We start from the raw sequence: 16,494 nt of genomic DNA on the forward strand, positions 1-16,494 counted from the left end.
TGCAGCTCGCTCGGCACAGCTGCTGCTGGTGGGAGGGGCCTAAGCTAAGGAGGCCGGCCGGCTGGCGCCCCCCTGCGGCTGCGGTCGTTGTCGGGCCGTTGACAGGAGATCCAAGAGCAGGGCCCCCGCCCGGGACTGGCGGGCAGGCAGGCGAGCAAGCAGGCAGGCAAGAGAGGGGGAGAGCGGAGTCCGGGCGGCCGGCAGCCGCGTGCGGACCGGGCTCCCGAGGCGTCGGCCTGCGCCGCTGCGCGCCAGCCGGACGCCCGCGCGCCCGCCCAAGGCCGGCGTCGGGCATCGCTTCTCGGCCTTTTGGCTAAGATCAAGTGTAGTATCTGTTCTTATCAGTTTAATATCTGATACGTCCCCCATCGGGGGACCACATATTAAACGGATTTTTGGAACAGGGAGCTGGATCAGGAGCTTGCTCCGTCCTCTCCACGCATCGGCCCGGTATTGCAGCGCCTCCGGGAGCGGTGCACCACCTTCTCTCAGCGGTGAAAAGACAGACGTAGCTAGCAAGCAAGCAAGCAAGCAAGCAAGCGAGGTGGACTGGAGCTCCTTCTTCTCGGGTCTCGTCTCTCGTCCATCTGTGTGTCTCTCTCTCCCCCTCCCCCTCCCCGTCTCCGTTCCCGTGCTCCCTCTGTGCACTTTCCCGCGTCTCGACTCTCTGGGCAAGCAGGCCGGCCCCCTTTTCGGCTCCCGTGCGTTTTCCCTCCAAAAAACTTAGTTTTTTCAGCCTTTTCCCAGGGAGGCAGGCGTGGCTTTTGTGTGTGTGTGTGTGTGTGTGTGTGTATGTGTGTGTGTGTGTGTGTGTGTCCCCGTCCTCGCAGGCGGGCCCCTTTCGACAGCCGGGCGGTTTCCCTCCAAAAAACTTAGTATATACACCTTTTCTTCCTTTTTTTCCGGCAGGCGGGCAGGCGCGCGCGTCTGTGTGTGTGTGTGTCCCCGTCCCTCCCGAGAGAGCGCTGCCCCTTGCCTCTGCCCGCAGGTGCCGACGGTCCGCTTTCGCTTGCAGCTCGCTCGGCACAGCTGCTGCTGGTGGGAGGGGCCTAAGCTAAGGAGGCCGGCCGGCTGGCGCCCCCCTGCGGCTGCGGTCGTTGTCGGGCCGTTGACAGGAGATCCAAGAGCAGGGCCCCCGCCCGGGACTGGCGGGCAGGCAGGCGAGCAAGCAGGCAGGCAAGAGAGGGGGAGAGCGGAGTCCGGGCGGCCGGCAGCCGCGTGCGGACCGGGCTCCCGAGGCGTCGGCCTGCGCCGCTGCGCGCCAGCCGGACGCCCGCGCGCCCGCCCAAGGCCGGCGTCGGGCATCGCTTCTCGGCCTTTTGGCTAAGATCAAGTGTAGTATCTGTTCTTATCAGTTTAATATCTGATACGTCCCCCATCGGGGGACCACATATTAAACGGATTTTTGGAACAGGGAGCTGGATCAGGAGCTTGCTCCGTCCTCTCCACGCATCGGCCCGGTATTGCAGCGCCTCCGGGAGCGGTGCACCACCTTCTCTCAGCGGTGAAAAGACAGACGTAGCTAGCAAGCAAGCAAGCAAGCAAGCAAGCGAGGTGGACTGGAGCTCCTTCTTCTCGGGTCTCGTCTCTCGTCCATCTGTGTGTCTCTCTCTCCCCCTCCCCCTCCCCGTCTCCGTTCCCGTGCTCCCTCTGTGCACTTTCCCGCGTCTCGACTCTCTGGGCAAGCAGGCCGGCCCCCTTTTCGGCTCCCGTGCGTTTTCCCTCCAAAAAACTTAGTTTTTTCAGCCTTTTCCCAGGGAGGCAGGCGTGGCTTTTGTGTGTGTGTGTGTGTGTGTGTGTATGTGTGTGTGTGTGTGTGTGTGTCCCCGTCCTCGCAGGCGGGCCCCTTTCGACAGCCGGGCGGTTTCCCTCCAAAAAACTTAGTATATACACCTTTTCTTCCTTTTTTTCCGGCAGGCGGGCAGGCGCGCGCGTCTGTGTGTGTGTGTGTCCCCGTCCCTCCCGAGAGAGCGCTGCCCCTTGCCTCTGCCCGCAGGTGCCGACGGTCCGCTTTCGCTTGCAGCTCGCTCGGCACAGCTGCTGCTGGTGGGAGGGGCCTAAGCTAAGGAGGCCGGCCGGCTGGCGCCCCCCTGCGGCTGCGGTCGTTGTCGGGCCGTTGACAGGAGATCCAAGAGCAGGGCCCCCGCCCGGGACTGGCGGGCAGGCAGGCGAGCAAGCAGGCAGGCAAGAGAGGGGGAGAGCGGAGTCCGGGCGGCCGGCAGCCGCGTGCGGACCGGGCTCCCGAGGCGTCGGCCTGCGCCGCTGCGCGCCAGCCGGACGCCCGCGCGCCCGCCCAAGGCCGGCGTCGGGCATCGCTTCTCGGCCTTTTGGCTAAGATCAAGTGTAGTATCTGTTCTTATCAGTTTAATATCTGATACGTCCCCCATCGGGGGACCACATATTAAACGGATTTTTGGAACAGGGAGCTGGATCAGGAGCTTGCTCCGTCCTCTCCACGCATCGGCCCGGTATTGCAGCGCCTCCGGGAGCGGTGCACCACCTTCTCTCAGCGGTGAAAAGACAGACGTAGCTAGCAAGCAAGCAAGCAAGCAAGCAAGCGAGGTGGACTGGAGCTCCTTCTTCTCGGGTCTCGTCTCTGTCCATCTGTGTGTCTCTCTCTCCCCCTCCCCCTCCCCGTCTCCGTTCCCGTGCTCCCTCTGTGCACTTTCCCGCGTCTCGACTCTCTGGGCAAGCAGGCCGGCCCCCTTTTCGGCTCCCGTGCGTTTTCCCTCCAAAAAACTTAGTTTTTTCAGCCTTTTCCCAGGGAGGCAGGCGTGGCTTTGTGTGTGTGTGTGTGTGTGTGTGTATGTGTGTGTGTGTGTGTGTGTGTGTCCCCGTCCTCGCAGGCGGGCCCCTTTCGACAGCCGGGCGGTTTCCCTCCAAAAAACTTAGTATATACACCTTTTCTTCCTTTTTTTCCGGCAGGCGGGCAGGCGCGCGCGTCTGTGTGTGTGTGTGTCCCCGTCCCTCCCGAGAGAGCGCTGCCCCTTGCCTCTGCCCGCAGGTGCCGACGGTCCGCTTTCGCTTGCAGCTCGCTCGGCACAGCTGCTGCTGGTGGGAGGGGCCTAAGCTAAGGAGGCCGGCCGGCTGGCGCCCCCCTGCGGCTGCGGTCGTTGTCGGGCCGTTGACAGGAGATCCAAGAGCAGGGCCCCCGCCCGGGACTGGCGGGCAGGCAGGCGAGCAAGCAGGCAGGCAAGAGAGGGGGAGAGCGGAGTCCGGGCGGCCGGCAGCCGCGTGCGGACCGGGCTCCCGAGGCGTCGGCCTGCGCCGCTGCGCGCCAGCCGGACGCCCGCGCGCCCGCCCAAGGCCGGCGTCGGGCATCGCTTCTCGGCCTTTTGGCTAAGATCAAGTGTAGTATCTGTTCTTATCAGTTTAATATCTGATACGTCCCCCATCGGGGGACCACATATTAAACGGATTTTTGGAACAGGGAGCTGGATCAGGAGCTTGCTCCGTCCTCTCCACGCATCGGCCCGGTATTGCAGCGCCTCCGGGAGCGGTGCACCACCTTCTCTCAGCGGTGAAAAGACAGACGTAGCTAGCAAGCAAGCAAGCAAGCAAGCAAGCGAGGTGGACTGGAGCTCCTTCTTCTCGGGTCTCGTCTCTCGTCCATCTGTGTGTCTCTCTCTCCCCCTCCCCCTCCCCGTCTCCGTTCCCGTGCTCCCTCTGTGCACTTTCCCGCGTCTCGACTCTCTGGGCAAGCAGGCCGGCCCCCTTTTCGGCTCCCGTGCGTTTTCCCTCCAAAAAACTTAGTTTTTTCAGCCTTTTCCCAGGGAGGCAGGCGTGGCTTTTGTGTGTGTGTGTGTGTGTGTGTGTGTATGTGTGTGTGTGTGTGTGTCCCCGTCCTCGCAGGCGGGCCCCTTTCGACAGCCGGGCGGTTTCCCTCCAAAAAACTTAGTATATACACCTTTTCTTCCTTTTTTTCCGGCAGGCGGGCAGGCGCGCGCGTCTGTGTGTGTGTGTGTCCCCGTCCCTCCCGAGAGAGCGCTGCCCCTTGCCTCTGCCCGCAGGTGCCGACGGTCCGCTTTCGCTTGCAGCTCGCTCGGCACAGCTGCTGCTGGTGGGAGGGGCCTAAGCTAAGGAGGCCGGCCGGCTGGCGCCCCCCTGCGGCTGCGGTCGTTGTCGGGCCGTTGACAGGAGATCCAAGAGCAGGGCCCCCGCCCGGGACTGGCGGGCAGGCAGGCGAGCAAGCAGGCAGGCAAGAGAGGGGGAGAGCGGAGTCCGGGCGGCCGGCAGCCGCGTGCGGACCGGGCTCCCGAGGCGTCGGCCTGCGCCGCTGCGCGCCAGCCGGACGCCCGCGCGCCCGCCCAAGGCCGGCGTCGGGCATCGCTTCTCGGCCTTTTGGCTAAGATCAAGTGTAGTATCTGTTCTTATCAGTTTAATATCTGATACGTCCCCCATCGGGGGACCACATATTAAACGGATTTTTGGAACAGGGAGCTGGATCAGGAGCTTGCTCCGTCCTCTCCACGCATCGGCCCGGTATTGCAGCGCCTCCGGGAGCGGTGCACCACCTTCTCTCAGCGGTGAAAAGACAGACGTAGCTAGCAAGCAAGCAAGCAAGCAAGCAAGCGAGGTGGACTGGAGCTCCTTCTTCTCGGGTCTCGTCTCTCGTCCATCTGTGTGTCTCTCTCTCCCCCTCCCCCTCCCCGTCTCCGTTCCCGTGCTCCCTCTGTGCACTTTCCCGCGTCTCGACTCTCTGGGCAAGCAGGCCGGCCCCCTTTTCGGCTCCCGTGCGTTTTCCCTCCAAAAAACTTAGTTTTTTCAGCCTTTTCCCAGGGAGGCAGGCGTGGCTTTTGTGTGTGTGTGTGTGTGTGTGTGTATGTGTGTGTGTGTGTGTGTGTGTCCCCGTCCTCGCAGGCGGGCCCCTTTCGACAGCCGGGCGGTTTCCCTCCAAAAAACTTAGTATATACACCTTTTCTTCCTTTTTTTCCGGCAGGCGGGCAGGCGCGCGCGTCTGTGTGTGTGTGTGTCCCCGTCCCTCCCGAGAGAGCGCTGCCCCTTGCCTCTGCCCGCAGGTGCCGACGGTCCGCTTTCGCTTGCAGCTCGCTCGGCACAGCTGCTGCTGGTGGGAGGGGCCTAAGCTAAGGAGGCCGGCCGGCTGGCGCCCCCCTGCGGCTGCGGTCGTTGTCGGGCCGTTGACAGGAGATCCAAGAGCAGGGCCCCCGCCCGGGACTGGCGGGCAGGCAGGCGAGCAAGCAGGCAGGCAAGAGAGGGGGAGAGCGGAGTCCGGGCGGCCGGCAGCCGCGTGCGGACCGGGCTCCCGAGGCGTCGGCCTGCGCCGCTGCGCGCCAGCCGGACGCCCGCGCGCCCGCCCAAGGCCGGCGTCGGGCATCGCTTCTCGGCCTTTTGGCTAAGATCAAGTGTAGTATCTGTTCTTATCAGTTTAATATCTGATACGTCCCCCATCGGGGGACCACATATTAAACGGATTTTTGGAACAGGGAGCTGGATCAGGAGCTTGCTCCGTCCTCTCCACGCATCGGCCCGGTATTGCAGCGCCTCCGGGAGCGGTGCACCACCTTCTCTCAGCGGTGAAAAGACAGACGTAGCTAGCAAGCAAGCAAGCAAGCAAGCAAGCGAGGTGGACTGGAGCTCCTTCTTCTCGGGTCTCGTCTCTCGTCCATCTGTGTGTCTCTCTCTCCCCCTCCCCCTCCCCGTCTCCGTTCCCGTGCTCCCTCTGTGCACTTTCCCGCGTCTCGACTCTCTGGGCAAGCAGGCCGGCCCCCTTTTCGGCTCCCGTGCGTTTTCCCTCCAAAAAACTTAGTTTTTTCAGCCTTTTCCCAGGGAGGCAGGCGTGGCTTTTGTGTGTGTGTGTGTGTGTGTGTGTATGTGTGTGTGTGTGTGTGTGTGTCCCCGTCCTCGCAGGCGGGCCCCTTTCGACAGCCGGGCGGTTTCCCTCCAAAAAACTTAGTATATACACCTTTTCTTCCTTTTTTTCCGGCAGGCGGGCAGGCGCGCGCGTCTGTGTGTGTGTGTGTCCCCGTCCCTCCCGAGAGAGCGCTGCCCCTTGCCTCTGCCCGCAGGTGCCGACGGTCCGCTTTCGCTTGCAGCTCGCTCGGCACAGCTGCTGCTGGTGGGAGGGGCCTAAGCTAAGGAGGCCGGCCGGCTGGCGCCCCCCTGCGGCTGCGGTCGTTGTCGGGCCGTTGACAGGAGATCCAAGAGCAGGGCCCCCGCCCGGGACTGGCGGGCAGGCAGGCGAGCAAGCAGGCAGGCAAGAGAGGGGGAGAGCGGAGTCCGGGCGGCCGGCAGCCGCGTGCGGACCGGGCTCCCGAGGCGTCGGCCTGCGCCGCTGCGCGCCAGCCGGACGCCCGCGCGCCCGCCCAAGGCCGGCGTCGGGCATCGCTTCTCGGCCTTTTGGCTAAGATCAAGTGTAGTATCTGTTCTTATCAGTTTAATATCTGATACGTCCCCCATCGGGGGACCACATATTAAACGGATTTTTGGAACAGGGAGCTGGATCAGGAGCTTGCTCCGTCCTCTCCACGCATCGGCCCGGTATTGCAGCGCCTCCGGGAGCGGTGCACCACCTTCTCTCAGCGGTGAAAAGACAGACGTAGCTAGCAAGCAAGCAAGCAAGCAAGCAAGCGAGGTGGACTGGAGCTCCTTCTTCTCGGGTCTCGTCTCTCGTCCATCTGTGTGTCTCTCTCTCCCCCTCCCCCTCCCCGTCTCCGTTCCCGTGCTCCCTCTGTGCACTTTCCCGCGTCTCGACTCTCTGGGCAAGCAGGCCGGCCCCCTTTTCGGCTCCCGTGCGTTTTCCCTCCAAAAAACTTAGTTTTTTCAGCCTTTTCCCAGGGAGGCAGGCGTGGCTTTTGTGTGTGTGTGTGTGTGTGTGTGTATGTGTGTGTGTGTGTGTGTGTGTCCCCGTCCTCGCAGGCGGGCCCCTTTCGACAGCCGGGCGGTTTCCCTCCAAAAAACTTAGTATATACACCTTTTCTTCCTTTTTTTCCGGCAGGCGGGCAGGCGCGCGCGTCTGTGTGTGTGTGTGTCCCCGTCCCTCCCGAGAGAGCGCTGCCCCTTGCCTCTGCCCGCAGGTGCCGACGGTCCGCTTTCGCTTGCAGCTCGCTCGGCACAGCTGCTGCTGGTGGGAGGGGCCTAAGCTAAGGAGGCCGGCCGGCTGGCGCCCCCCTGCGGCTGCGGTCGTTGTCGGGCCGTTGACAGGAGATCCAAGAGCAGGGCCCCCGCCCGGGACTGGCGGGCAGGCAGGCGAGCAAGCAGGCAGGCAAGAGAGGGGGAGAGCGGAGTCCGGGCGGCCGGCAGCCGCGTGCGGACCGGGCTCCCGAGGCGTCGGCCTGCGCCGCTGCGCGCCAGCCGGACGCCCGCGCGCCCGCCCAAGGCCGGCGTCGGGCATCGCTTCTCGGCCTTTTGGCTAAGATCAAGTGTAGTATCTGTTCTTATCAGTTTAATATCTGATACGTCCCCCATCGGGGGACCACATATTAAACGGATTTTTGGAACAGGGAGCTGGATCAGGAGCTTGCTCCGTCCTCTCCACGCATCGGCCCGGTATTGCAGCGCCTCCGGGAGCGGTGCACCACCTTCTCTCAGCGGTGAAAAGACAGACGTAGCTAGCAAGCAAGCAAGCAAGCAAGCAAGCGAGGTGGACTGGAGCTCCTTCTTCTCGGGTCTCGTCTCTCGTCCATCTGTGTGTCTCTCTCTCCCCCTCCCCCTCCCCGTCTCCGTTCCCGTGCTCCCTCTGTGCACTTTCCCGCGTCTCGACTCTCTGGGCAAGCAGGCCGGCCCCCTTTTCGGCTCCCGTGCGTTTTCCCTCCAAAAAACTTAGTTTTTTCAGCCTTTTCCCAGGGAGGCAGGCGTGGCTTTTGTGTGTGTGTGTGTGTGTGTGTGTGTATGTGTGTGTGTGTGTGTGTGTCCCCGTCCTCGCAGGCGGGCCCCTTTCGACAGCCGGGCGGTTTCCCTCCAAAAAACTTAGTATATACACCTTTTCTTCCTTTTTTTCCGGCAGGCGGGCAGGCGCGCGCGTCTGTGTGTGTGTGTGTCCCCGTCCCTCCCGAGAGAGCGCTGCCCCTTGCCTCTGCCCGCAGGTGCCGACGGTCCGCTTTCGCTTGCAGCTCGCTCGGCACAGCTGCTGCTGGTGGGAGGGGCCTAAGCTAAGGAGGCCGGCCGGCTGGCGCCCCCCTGCGGCTGCGGTCGTTGTCGGGCCGTTGACAGGAGATCCAAGAGCAGGGCCCCCGCCCGGGACTGGCGGGCAGGCAGGCGAGCAAGCAGGCAGGCAAGAGAGGGGGAGAGCGGAGTCCGGGCGGCCGGCAGCCGCGTGCGGACCGGGCTCCCGAGGCGTCGGCCTGCGCCGCTGCGCGCCAGCCGGACGCCCGCGCGCCCGCCCAAGGCCGGCGTCGGGCATCGCTTCTCGGCCTTTTGGCTAAGATCAAGTGTAGTATCTGTTCTTATCAGTTTAATATCTGATACGTCCCCCATCGGGGGACCACATATTAAACGGATTTTTGGAACAGGGAGCTGGATCAGGAGCTTGCTCCGTCCTCTCCACGCATCGGCCCGGTATTGCAGCGCCTCCGGGAGCGGTGCACCACCTTCTCTCAGCGGTGAAAAGACAGACGTAGCTAGCAAGCAAGCAAGCAAGCAAGCAAGCGAGGTGGACTGGAGCTCCTTCTTCTCGGGTCTCGTCTCTCGTCCATCTGTGTGTCTCTCTCTCCCCCTCCCCCTCCCCGTCTCCGTTCCCGTGCTCCCTCTGTGCACTTTCCCGCGTCTCGACTCTCTGGGCAAGCAGGCCGGCCCCCTTTTCGGCTCCCGTGCGTTTTCCCTCCAAAAAACTTAGTTTTTTCAGCCTTTTCCCAGGGAGGCAGGCGTGGCTTTTGTGTGTGTGTGTGTGTGTGTGTATGTGTGTGTGTGTGTGTGTGTGTGTCCCCGTCCTCGCAGGCGGGCCCCTTTCGACAGCCGGGCGGTTTCCCTCCAAAAAACTTAGTATATACACCTTTTCTTCCTTTTTTTCCGGCAGGCGGGCAGGCGCGCGCGTCTGTGTGTGTGTGTGTCCCCGTCCCTCCCGAGAGAGCGCTGCCCCTTGCCTCTGCCCGCAGGTGCCGACGGTCCGCTTTCGCTTGCAGCTCGCTCGGCACAGCTGCTGCTGGTGGGAGGGGCCTAAGCTAAGGAGGCCGGCCGGCTGGCGCCCCCCTGCGGCTGCGGTCGTTGTCGGGCCGTTGACAGGAGATCCAAGAGCAGGGCCCCCGCCCGGGACTGGCGGGCAGGCAGGCGAGCAAGCAGGCAGGCAAGAGAGGGGGAGAGCGGAGTCCGGGCGGCCGGCAGCCGCGTGCGGACCGGGCTCCCGAGGCGTCGGCCTGCGCCGCTGCGCGCCAGCCGGACGCCCGCGCGCCCGCCCAAGGCCGGCGTCGGGCATCGCTTCTCGGCCTTTTGGCTAAGATCAAGTGTAGTATCTGTTCTTATCAGTTTAATATCTGATACGTCCCCCATCGGGGGACCACATATTAAACGGATTTTTGGAACAGGGAGCTGGATCAGGAGCTTGCTCCGTCCTCTCCACGCATCGGCCCGGTATTGCAGCGCCTCCGGGAGCGGTGCACCACCTTCTCTCAGCGGTGAAAAGACAGACGTAGCTAGCAAGCAAGCAAGCAAGCAAGCAAGCGAGGTGGACTGGAGCTCCTTCTTCTCGGGTCTCGTCTCTCGTCCATCTGTGTGTCTCTCTCTCCCCCTCCCCCTCCCCGTCTCCGTTCCCGTGCTCCCTCTGTGCACTTTCCCGCGTCTCGACTCTCTGGGCAAGCAGGCCGGCCCCCTTTTCGGCTCCCGTGCGTTTTCCCTCCAAAAAACTTAGTTTTTTCAGCCTTTTCCCAGGGAGGCAGGCGTGGCTTTTGTGTGTGTGTGTGTGTGTGTGTGTATGTGTGTGTGTGTGTGTGTGTGTCCCCGTCCTCGCAGGCGGGCCCCTTTCGACAGCCGGGCGGTTTCCCTCCAAAAAACTTAGTATATACACCTTTTCTTCCTTTTTTTCCGGCAGGCGGGCAGGCGCGCGCGTCTGTGTGTGTGTGTGTCCCCGTCCCTCCCGAGAGAGCGCTGCCCCTTGCCTCTGCCCGCAGGTGCCGACGGTCCGCTTTCGCTTGCAGCTCGCTCGGCACAGCTGCTGCTGGTGGGAGGGGCCTAAGCTAAGGAGGCCGGCCGGCTGGCGCCCCCCTGCGGCTGCGGTCGTTGTCGGGCCGTTGACAGGAGATCCAAGAGCAGGGCCCCCGCCCGGGACTGGCGGGCAGGCAGGCGAGCAAGCAGGCAGGCAAGAGAGGGGGAGAGCGGAGTCCGGGCGGCCGGCAGCCGCGTGCGGACCGGGCTCCCGAGGCGTCGGCCTGCGCCGCTGCGCGCCAGCCGGACGCCCGCGCGCCCGCCCAAGGCCGGCGTCGGGCATCGCTTCTCGGCCTTTTGGCTAAGATCAAGTGTAGTATCTGTTCTTATCAGTTTAATATCTGATACGTCCCCCATCGGGGGACCACATATTAAACGGATTTTTGGAACAGGGAGCTGGATCAGGAGCTTGCTCCGTCCTCTCCACGCATCGGCCCGGTATTGCAGCGCCTCCGGGAGCGGTGCACCACCTTCTCTCAGCGGTGAAAAGACAGACGTAGCTAGCAAGCAAGCAAGCAAGCAAGCAAGCGAGGTGGACTGGAGCTCCTTCTTCTCGGGTCTCGTCTCTCGTCCATCTGTGTGTCTCTCTCTCCCCCTCCCCCTCCCCGTCTCCGTTCCCGTGCTCCCTCTGTGCACTTTCCCGCGTCTCGACTCTCTGGGCAAGCAGGCCGGCCCCCTTTTCGGCTCCCGTGCGTTTTCCCTCCAAAAAACTTAGTTTTTTCAGCCTTTTCCCAGGGAGGCAGGCGTGGCTTTTGTGTGTGTGTGTGTGTGTGTGTGTGTATGTGTGTGTGTGTGTGTGTCCCCGTCCTCGCAGGCGGGCCCCTTTCGACAGCCGGGCGGTTTCCCTCCAAAAAACTTAGTATATACACCTTTTCTTCCTTTTTTTCCGGCAGGCGGGCAGGCGCGCGCGTCTGTGTGTGTGTGTGTCCCCGTCCCTCCCGAGAGAGCGCTGCCCCTTGCCTCTGCCCGCAGGTGCCGACGGTCCGCTTTCGCTTGCAGCTCGCTCGGCACAGCTGCTGCTGGTGGGAGGGGCCTAAGCTAAGGAGGCCGGCCGGCTGGCGCCCCCCTGCGGCTGCGGTCGTTGTCGGGCCGTTGACAGGAGATCCAAGAGCAGGGCCCCCGCCCGGGACTGGCGGGCAGGCAGGCGAGCAAGCAGGCAGGCAAGAGAGGGGGAGAGCGGAGTCCGGGCGGCCGGCAGCCGCGTGCGGACCGGGCTCCCGAGGCGTCGGCCTGCGCCGCTGCGCGCCAGCCGGACGCCCGCGCGCCCGCCCAAGGCCGGCGTCGGGCATCGCTTCTCGGCCTTTTGGCTAAGATCAAGTGTAGTATCTGTTCTTATCAGTTTAATATCTGATACGTCCCCCATCGGGGGACCACATATTAAACGGATTTTTGGAACAGGGAGCTGGATCAGGAGCTTGCTCCGTCCTCTCCACGCATCGGCCCGGTATTGCAGCGCCTCCGGGAGCGGTGCACCACCTTCTCTCAGCGGTGAAAAGACAGACGTAGCTAGCAAGCAAGCAAGCAAGCAAGCAAGCGAGGTGGACTGGAGCTCCTTCTTCTCGGGTCTCGTCTCTCGTCCATCTGTGTGTCTCTCTCTCCCCCTCCCCCTCCCCGTCTCCGTTCCCGTGCTCCCTCTGTGCACTTTCCCGCGTCTCGACTCTCTGGGCAAGCAGGCCGGCCCCCTTTTCGGCTCCCGTGCGTTTTCCCTCCAAAAAACTTAGTTTTTTCAGCCTTTTCCCAGGGAGGCAGGCGTGGCTTTTGTGTGTGTGTGTGTGTGTGTGTGTATGTGTGTGTGTGTGTGTGTGTGTCCCCGTCCTCGCAGGCGGGCCCCTTTCGACAGCCGGGCGGTTTCCCTCCAAAAAACTTAGTATATACACCTTTTCTTCCTTTTTTTCCGGCAGGCGGGCAGGCGCGCGCGTCTGTGTGTGTGTGTGTCCCCGTCCCTCCCGAGAGAGCGCTGCCCCTTGCCTCTGCCCGCAGGTGCCGACGGTCCGCTTTCGCTTGCAGCTCGCTCGGCACAGCTGCTGCTGGTGGGAGGGGCCTAAGCTAAGGAGGCCGGCCGGCTGGCGCCCCCCTGCGGCTGCGGTCGTTGTCGGGCCGTTGACAGGAGATCCAAGAGCAGGGCCCCCGCCCGGGACTGGCGGGCAGGCAGGCGAGCAAGCAGGCAGGCAAGAGAGGGGGAGAGCGGAGTCCGGGCGGCCGGCAGCCGCGTGCGGACCGGGCTCCCGAGGCGTCGGCCTGCGCCGCTGCGCGCCAGCCGGACGCCCGCGCGCCCGCCCAAGGCCGGCGTCGGGCATCGCTTCTCGGCCTTTTGGCTAAGATCAAGTGTAGTATCTGTTCTTATCAGTTTAATATCTGATACGTCCCCCATCGGGGGACCACATATTAAACGGATTTTTGGAACAGGGAGCTGGATCAGGAGCTTGCTCCGTCCTCTCCACGCATCGGCCCGGTATTGCAGCGCCTCCGGGAGCGGTGCACCACCTTCTCTCAGCGGTGAAAAGACAGACGTAGCTAGCAAGCAAGCAAGCAAGCAAGCAAGCGAGGTGGACTGGAGCTCCTTCTTCTCGGGTCTCGTCTCTCGTCCATCTGTGTGTCTCTCTCTCCCCCTCCCCCTCCCCGTCTCCGTTCCCGTGCTCCCTCTGTGCACTTTCCCGCGTCTCGACTCTCTGGGCAAGCAGGCCGGCCCCCTTTTCGGCTCCCGTGCGTTTTCCCTCCAAAAAACTTAGTTTTTTCAGCCTTTTCCCAGGGAGGCAGGCGTGGCTTTTGTGTGTGTGTGTGTGTGTGTGTGTATGTGTGTGTGTGTGTGTGTGTGTCCCCGTCCTCGCAGGCGGGCCCCTTTCGACAGCCGGGCGGTTTCCCTCCAAAAAACTTAGTATATACACCTTTTCTTCCTTTTTTTCCGGCAGGCGGGCAGGCGCGCGCGTCTGTGTGTGTGTGTGTCCCCGTCCCTCCCGAGAGAGCGCTGCCCCTTGCCTCTGCCCGCAGGTGCCGACGGTCCGCTTTCGCTTGCAGCTCGCTCGGCACAGCTGCTGCTGGTGGGAGGGGCCTAAGCTAAGGAGGCCGGCCGGCTGGCGCCCCCCTGCGGCTGCGGTCGTTGTCGGGCCGTTGACAGGAGATCCAAGAGCAGGGCCCCCGCCCGGGACTGGCGGGCAGGCAGGCGAGCAAGCAGGCAGGCAAGAGAGGGGGAGAGCGGAGTCCGGGCGGCCGGCAGCCGCGTGCGGACCGGGCTCCCGAGGCGTCGGCCTGCGCCGCTGCGCGCCAGCCGGACGCCCGCGCGCCCGCCCAAGGCCGGCGTCGGGCATCGCTTCTCGGCCTTTTGGCTAAGATCAAGTGTAGTATCTGTTCTTATCAGTTTAATATCTGATACGTCCCCCATCGGGGGACCACATATTAAACGGATTTTTGGAACAGGGAGCTGGATCAGGAGCTTGCTCCGTCCTCTCCACGCATCGGCCCGGTATTGCAGCGCCTCCGGGAGCGGTGCACCACCTTCTCTCAGCGGTGAAAAGACAGACGTAGCTAGCAAGCAAGCAAGCAAGCAAGCAAGCGAGGTGGACTGGAGCTCCTTCTTCTCGGGTCTCGTCTCTCGTCCATCTGTGTGTCTCTCTCTCCCCCTCCCCCTCCCCGTCTCCGTTCCCGTGCTCCCTCTGTGCACTTTCCCGCGTCTCGACTCTCTGGGCAAGCAGGCCGGCCCCCTTTTCGGCTCCCGTGCGTTTTCCCTCCAAAAAACTTAGTTTTTTCAGCCTTTTCCCAGGGAGGCAGGCGTGGCTTTGTGTGTGTGTGTGTGTGTGTGTGTATGTGTGTGTGTGTGTGTGTGTGTCCCCGTCCTCGCAGGCGGGCCCCTTTCGACAGCCGGGCGGTTTCCCTCCAAAAAACTTAGTATATACACCTTTTCTTCCTTTTTTTCCGGCAGGCGGGCAGGCGCGCGCGTCTGTGTGTGTGTGTGTCCCCGTCCCTCCCGAGAGAGCGCTGCCCCTTGCCTCTGCCCGCAGGTGCCGACGGTCCGCTTTCGCTTGCAGCTCGCTCGGCACAGCTGCTGCTGGTGGGAGGGGCCTAAGCTAAGGAGGCCGGCCGGCTGGCGCCCCCCTGCGGCTGCGGTCGTTGTCGGGCCGTTGACAGGAGATCCAAGAGCAGGGCCCCCGCCCGGGACTGGCGGGCAGGCAGGCGAGCAAGCAGGCAGGCAAGAGAGGGGGAGAGCGGAGTCCGGGCGGCCGGCAGCCGCGTGCGGACCGGGCTCCCGAGGCGTCGGCCTGCGCCGCTGCGCGCCAGCCGGACGCCCGCGCGCCCGCCCAAGGCCGGCGTCGGGCATCGCTTCTCGGCCTTTTGGCTAAGATCAAGTGTAGTATCTGTTCTTATCAGTTTAATATCTGATACGTCCCCCATCGGGGGACCACATATTAAACGGATTTTTGGAACAGGGAGCTGGATCAGGAGCTTGCTCCGTCCTCTCCACGCATCGGCCCGGTATTGCAGCGCCTCCGGGAGCGGTGCACCACCTTCTCTCAGCGGTGAAAAGACAGACGTAGCTAGCAAGCAAGCAAGCAAGCAAGCAAGCGAGGTGGACTGGAGCTCCTTCTTCTCGGGTCTCGTCTCTCGTCCATCTGTGTGTCTCTCTCTCCCCCTCCCCCTCCCCGTCTCCGTTCCCGTGCTCCCTCTGTGCACTTTCCCGCGTCTCGACTCTCTGGGCAAGCAGGCCGGCCCCCTTTTCGGCTCCCGTGCGTTTTCCCTCCAAAAAACTTAGTTTTTTCAGCCTTTTCCCAGGGAGGCAGGCGTGGCTTTTGTGTGTGTGTGTGTGTGTGTGTGTATGTGTGTGTGTGTGTGTGTGTGTCCCCGTCCTCGCAGGCGGGCCCCTTTCGACAGCCGGGCGGTTTCCCTCCAAAAAACTTAGTATATACACCTTTTCTTCCTTTTTTTCCGGCAGGCGGGCAGGCGCGCGCGTCTGTGTGTGTGTGTGTCCCCGTCCCTCCCGAGAGAGCGCTGCCCCTTGCCTCTGCCCGCAGGTGCCGACGGTCCGCTTTCGCTTGCAGCTCGCTCGGCACAGCTGCTGCTGGTGGGAGGGGCCTAAGCTAAGGAGGCCGGCCGGCTGGCGCCCCCCTGCGGCTGCGGTCGTTGTCGGGCCGTTGACAGGAGATCCAAGAGCAGGGCCCCCGCCCGGGACTGGCGGGCAGGCAGGCGAGCAAGCAGGCAGGCAAGAGAGGGGGAGAGCGGAGTCCGGGCGGCCGGCAGCCGCGTGCGGACCGGGCTCCCGAGGCGTCGGCCTGCGCCGCTGCGCGCCAGCCGGACGCCCGCGCGCCCGCCCAAGGCCGGCGTCGGGCATCGCTTCTCGGCCTTTTGGCTAAGATCAAGTGTAGTATCTGTTCTTATCAGTTTAATATCTGATACGTCCCCCATCGGGGGACCACATATTAAACGGATTTTTGGAACAGGGAGCTGGATCAGGAGCTTGCTCCGTCCTCTCCACGCATCGGCCCGGTATTGCAGCGCCTCCGGGAGCGGTGCACCACCTTCTCTCAGCGGTGAAAAGACAGACGTAGCTAGCAAGCAAGCAAGCAAGCAAGCAAGCGAGGTGGACTGGAGCTCCTTCTTCTCGGGTCTCGTCTCTCGTCCATCTGTGTGTCTCTCTCTCCCCCTCCCCCTCCCCGTCTCCGTTCCCGTGCTCCCTCTGTGCACTTTCCCGCGTCTCGACTCTCTGGGCAAGCAGGCCGGCCCCCTTTTCGGCTCCCGTGCGTTTTCCCTCCAAAAAACTTAGTTTTTTCAGCCTTTTCCCAGGGAGGCAGGCGTGGCTTTGTGTGTGTGTGTGTGTGTGTGTGTGTATGTGTGTGTGTGTGTGTGTGTGTCCCCGTCCTCGCAGGCGGGCCCCTTTCGACAGCCGGGCGGTTTCCCTCCAAAAAACTTAGTATATACACCTTTTCTTCCTTTTTTTCCGGCAGGCGGGCAGGCGCGCGCGTCTGTGTGTGTGTGTGTCCCCGTCCCTCCCGAGAGAGCGCTGCCCCTTGCCTCTGCCCGCAGGTGCCGACGGTCCGCTTTCGCTTGCAGCTCGCTCGGCACAGCTGCTGCTGGTGGGAGGGGCCTAAGCTAAGGAGGCCGGCCGGCTGGCGCCCCCCTGCGGCTGCGGTCGTTGTCGGGCCGTTGACAGGAGATCCAAGAGCAGGGCCCCCGCCCGGGACTGGCGGGCAGGCAGGCGAGCAAGCAGGCAGGCAAGAGAGGGGGAGAGCGGAGTCCGGGCGGCCGGCAGCCGCGTGCGGACCGGGCTCCCGAGGCGTCGGCCTGCGCCGCTGCGCGCCAGCCGGACGCCCGCGCGCCCGCCCAAGGCCGGCGTCGGGCATCGCTTCTCGGCCTTTTGGCTAAGATCAAGTGTAGTATCTGTTCTTATCAGTTTAATATCTGATACGTCCCCCA

At 63.6% G+C, this 16,494-nt stretch overlaps 16 non-coding genes and 1 pseudogene across 16 annotated transcripts; all 17 read left to right on the forward strand.

Annotated features, from left to right (window-relative positions):
• Nucleotides 1-293: 293 nt before the first annotated feature.
• LOC138233992 (U2 spliceosomal RNA) lies at nt 294-484 on the forward strand. Its single transcript, XR_011187732.1, has one exon. It is a non-coding gene; the product is annotated as a U2 spliceosomal RNA (small nuclear RNA).
• Nucleotides 485-1,303: 819 nt separating this feature from the next.
• Nucleotides 1,304-1,494, forward strand: LOC138233993 (U2 spliceosomal RNA). Its single transcript, XR_011187733.1, has one exon. It is a non-coding gene; the product is annotated as a U2 spliceosomal RNA (small nuclear RNA).
• Nucleotides 1,495-2,311: 817 nt separating this feature from the next.
• On the forward strand, nt 2,312-2,502 carry LOC138233994 (U2 spliceosomal RNA). The gene has a single exon (XR_011187734.1). It is a non-coding gene; the product is annotated as a U2 spliceosomal RNA (small nuclear RNA).
• Nucleotides 2,503-3,319: 817 nt separating this feature from the next.
• Nucleotides 3,320-3,510, forward strand: LOC138233996 (U2 spliceosomal RNA). Its single transcript, XR_011187736.1, has one exon. It is a non-coding gene; the product is annotated as a U2 spliceosomal RNA (small nuclear RNA).
• Nucleotides 3,511-4,325: 815 nt separating this feature from the next.
• Nucleotides 4,326-4,516, forward strand: LOC138233997 (U2 spliceosomal RNA). Its single transcript, XR_011187737.1, has one exon. It is a non-coding gene; the product is annotated as a U2 spliceosomal RNA (small nuclear RNA).
• Nucleotides 4,517-5,333: 817 nt separating this feature from the next.
• LOC138233998 (U2 spliceosomal RNA) lies at nt 5,334-5,524 on the forward strand. The gene has a single exon (XR_011187738.1). It is a non-coding gene; the product is annotated as a U2 spliceosomal RNA (small nuclear RNA).
• An 817-nt stretch (nt 5,525-6,341) lies between these two features.
• LOC138233999 (U2 spliceosomal RNA) lies at nt 6,342-6,532 on the forward strand. Its single transcript, XR_011187739.1, has one exon. It is a non-coding gene; the product is annotated as a U2 spliceosomal RNA (small nuclear RNA).
• An 817-nt stretch (nt 6,533-7,349) lies between these two features.
• LOC138234000 (U2 spliceosomal RNA) lies at nt 7,350-7,540 on the forward strand. The gene has a single exon (XR_011187740.1). It is a non-coding gene; the product is annotated as a U2 spliceosomal RNA (small nuclear RNA).
• An 817-nt stretch (nt 7,541-8,357) lies between these two features.
• LOC138234001 (U2 spliceosomal RNA) lies at nt 8,358-8,548 on the forward strand. Its single transcript, XR_011187741.1, has one exon. It is a non-coding gene; the product is annotated as a U2 spliceosomal RNA (small nuclear RNA).
• An 817-nt stretch (nt 8,549-9,365) lies between these two features.
• Nucleotides 9,366-9,556, forward strand: LOC138234002 (U2 spliceosomal RNA). Its single transcript, XR_011187742.1, has one exon. It is a non-coding gene; the product is annotated as a U2 spliceosomal RNA (small nuclear RNA).
• An 817-nt stretch (nt 9,557-10,373) lies between these two features.
• LOC138234003 (U2 spliceosomal RNA) lies at nt 10,374-10,564 on the forward strand. Its single transcript, XR_011187743.1, has one exon. It is a non-coding gene; the product is annotated as a U2 spliceosomal RNA (small nuclear RNA).
• An 815-nt stretch (nt 10,565-11,379) lies between these two features.
• On the forward strand, nt 11,380-11,570 carry LOC138234004 (U2 spliceosomal RNA). The gene has a single exon (XR_011187744.1). It is a non-coding gene; the product is annotated as a U2 spliceosomal RNA (small nuclear RNA).
• Nucleotides 11,571-12,387: 817 nt separating this feature from the next.
• On the forward strand, nt 12,388-12,578 carry LOC138234005 (U2 spliceosomal RNA). Its single transcript, XR_011187745.1, has one exon. It is a non-coding gene; the product is annotated as a U2 spliceosomal RNA (small nuclear RNA).
• An 817-nt stretch (nt 12,579-13,395) lies between these two features.
• On the forward strand, nt 13,396-13,586 carry LOC138234007 (U2 spliceosomal RNA). Its single transcript, XR_011187747.1, has one exon. It is a non-coding gene; the product is annotated as a U2 spliceosomal RNA (small nuclear RNA).
• An 816-nt stretch (nt 13,587-14,402) lies between these two features.
• On the forward strand, nt 14,403-14,593 carry LOC138234008 (U2 spliceosomal RNA). Its single transcript, XR_011187748.1, has one exon. It is a non-coding gene; the product is annotated as a U2 spliceosomal RNA (small nuclear RNA).
• Nucleotides 14,594-15,410: 817 nt separating this feature from the next.
• LOC138234009 (U2 spliceosomal RNA) lies at nt 15,411-15,601 on the forward strand. Its single transcript, XR_011187749.1, has one exon. It is a non-coding gene; the product is annotated as a U2 spliceosomal RNA (small nuclear RNA).
• An 818-nt stretch (nt 15,602-16,419) lies between these two features.
• LOC138234010 (U2 spliceosomal RNA) lies at nt 16,420-16,494 on the forward strand (annotated as a pseudogene; the record flags this gene model as incomplete).

Source organism: Lepisosteus oculatus, unplaced genomic scaffold (assembly GCF_040954835.1).
Source record: "Lepisosteus oculatus isolate fLepOcu1 unplaced genomic scaffold, fLepOcu1.hap2 HAP2_SCAFFOLD_702, whole genome shotgun sequence".
NCBI lineage: Eukaryota > Metazoa > Chordata > Actinopteri > Semionotiformes > Lepisosteidae > Lepisosteus > Lepisosteus oculatus.